At 38.6% G+C, this 2902-nt stretch overlaps 1 protein-coding gene across 1 annotated transcript in view; it reads left to right on the top strand.

The window, feature by feature from the left end:
* Positions 1–1147: 1147 nt before the first annotated feature.
* LOC107664534 (transcription factor MafG) overlaps positions 1148–2902 on the top strand; it is a 7528-nt gene continuing 5773 nt past the window's right edge. The window contains exon 1 of the mRNA XM_016455126.1: positions 1148–1225. The gene's annotated coding sequence lies outside the window, so the exon portion shown is untranslated. The remainder of the gene's footprint in view (positions 1226–2902) is intronic.

Genomic DNA, 2902 nt, shown 5'->3' with positions numbered 1-2902 from the left:
AGCTACAGGTGGAGAGGAGAGAGAGTCATAGAGCCAATCAAGTGGTTGGGGATTATTAGGAGGCCATGATTGACAAAGGCCAGGGGGGCAATTTGGCCAGGACCCCGAGGTTACACCCCTACTCTTTACGAGAAGTGCCATGGGATTTTTAATGACCACAGAGAGTCAGGGCCTCGGTTTAACGTTTCATCCAAAAGACGGTGCTTTTTGACAGTATAGTGCCCCCGTGGTGAGCACTCCCTGCTGGCCTCACTAACACCTCTTCCGACTGTAGTGTACACTGTGAGTTTTAAAAGTTTATCTTAAACGTGTGCTATAAATAAATAGTGGTCATAAACAGCTGTTGAGATACCTCCTCACATCTTTTCTGGCAAACTTGTTCATTTGTGGTAAATTTGTGGCAGACTGGCAGAGGTTTGCAGTTCTTCACTGTTCACTACTGGCAAGTAGTTTTGCAGCAAATATCTACTACTGGAAACAATTCCAGCTCTCTCCAGCCTCTAGCAAACCTTTAGCAACAATCTCTAACCTTCTGATGTATGGTGCCCACTACAGTGGACATATCTATACATTTTAAATCCATTTTAACCATCTAAAGTATGTTGTTTCATCCAAACCACCATCCTAACCTTTGATCATTACCTTACATTTGACTGTCTTCTTTATATGTAATTGATTGTGGGGTTTATTTATTTATTTATGAAAACATACAGTACATTTAAAATATTAAAATATTTGGTGAAGCACCAAGTACTTTAGGAAGATTTAGCATTATGTTCTATTTTAAAATACATAATGTTTGGGTAAAAAAAACAATAGGAAATGTTTATTGTAGTATTATATTTTAACATTTATATTTTAAGTCCACACACACACACACACACATACAAATACAAGCAGGTGATTTTGGCCTAGTCATCTTCTGAAGTTGATCTCCAAATTTTCAATAAAAGCACTATTGTTTATCAAACTTGCTGCCTTTCATGCTGCATCCTTCACATCGTAAGAGTGCCGCAGAAAATGTAAATAATGTGCTGCAGTAAATAACGTGGCACTGAACTGTGATAATATGTACTATTTGTGTTGCTTGCCTCAGAAAGCACCAAGAAAGAGAAGCAGAAGGTTCCTGGTTCGAGTCCCAGCTGAGCCAGAAAGTCTTTCCTTCAGATCTGGTTTCCCTCACAATCCAAAGATGTGTGAATTACAGATGCTAAGTTGTCTAAAGGTGTGAGTGAAGTTTCTTTTATTTTCATGATTTTTGGAAAAACACACACTGTGAGTTGCTTTTCAATTACAAATGGAAATTGAAATAAACGTAATTTAATGCATCCTGAGAGTGTTAGTCCAGAGATGGTCCAGAAACAGTATAACTTATGTCTTAATGAGACCTTAAATTATGTTGAAAATATGTCCATAATGAACACATTTGAAGTAGTTTTTAACCTTGTACCTAGGTTCCATGAATGTCTATATCGGATGTGTAGAACGCGTCAAAAAAAGATGTCATAAAATCTTTCATTCTGGCTCCTCAGTGGACGTCTTTTTAACGTGTGACAAAGACATCGAAAAGATGTCTTTTGGACATAACTTTGCTCAGTGGGTAATGCCAACGTTCTCTGGAAAGGTGTGGAAAGAGTAATATTTACGTTCTGCCTGGTCATGTGCTGAGTCTGAGCGGCGACGTCTTTTACTTGTTGATCCGGTCCACATTGCAGTGGGAAGAAAGGAGTTGGATCCGTTTCACAAACTTGAACACGAAGCACTGGTGAACGCTGAAATCCTGAGCACTGAGAAGGTTCTTGGTCTGGAACTCGCAAATGGAGGAGCCTTGAAGATGAAGGTTCTGAAGTCTGAACAGAAGATCTGGACAGTTACAAATGACCTGCTCTTATCATCTGATCGTGGTTGTATTTCTCTATTAGTGCTACTGGATCTTAGCACTGCGTTTGACACTATTCGACCAAAACATCCTTTTGAGTAGACTACAAAATTTTGTTTGCATTAGTGAAATTGCATTGTCATGGTTCAAATCTCACTTATCTGACTGTCATCAATTTGTAGCAGTAAATAACGAGATAGCATATCGATCACAAGTACAGTATGGAGTGCCACAAGGCTCAGTACTAGGACTGTTGCTTTTCACACTTTGCATGTTACCCTTGGGAGATATGATCAAGAAACATGGTGTTAGCTTTCACTGTTATGCTGATGATACTCAGCTCTGTATTTCTTCGAGGCCCGAACATACAAATTTGCAAAACTAACGGAATGCATAGATGATATAAAAAACTGGATGACTAGTAATTTCCTACTGCTAAATTCTGAAAAAAACAGAGGTGTTAATTATTGGACCAAAAACCTCCACATGTAATAACCTAAACCACTGTCTAATGCTTTTGGCTGCTCTGTTAATTCCTCGTCATCAGTTTGGAACCTAGGTGTGCTATTTGATAGCAATCTTTCCTTTGAAAACCATGTTTCTAGCATTTGTAAAACTGCATTTTTCTATCTTAAAAATATATCTAAATTATGACCTATGCTCTCAATGTCAAGTGCAGAAACGTTAATTCATGCATTCATGACCTCAAGGTTAAATTATTGTAATGCTTTATTCGGTGGTTGCTCTGCATGCTTAATAAACAAACTCCAGCTGGTCCAAAATGCAGCAGCTAGAGTTCTTACTAGAACCAGGAAGTACGACCATATTAGCCCAGTTCTGTCAACTCTGCACTGGCTCCCTATTGAACAACGAATACATTTTTAAATCTTGCTAATTACCTATAAAGCCCTGAATGGTTTAGCTCGTCAATACTTGAGCGAGCTCATATCGCATTATAGTCCTTCACGTCCGCTGCAATCTCAAAACTCTGGCCATTTGATAATACCTAGAATATCAAAATCA

This window comes from Sinocyclocheilus anshuiensis, unplaced genomic scaffold (genome assembly GCF_001515605.1).
Source record: "Sinocyclocheilus anshuiensis isolate Anshui unplaced genomic scaffold, SAMN03320099.WGS_v1.1 scaffold435, whole genome shotgun sequence".
In the NCBI taxonomy this organism is placed as follows: Eukaryota; Metazoa; Chordata; class Actinopteri; order Cypriniformes; family Cyprinidae; genus Sinocyclocheilus; species Sinocyclocheilus anshuiensis.
The sequence above is the reverse complement of the archived record's forward strand: the minus strand, read 5'-3'. Positions and strand labels throughout refer to the sequence as shown.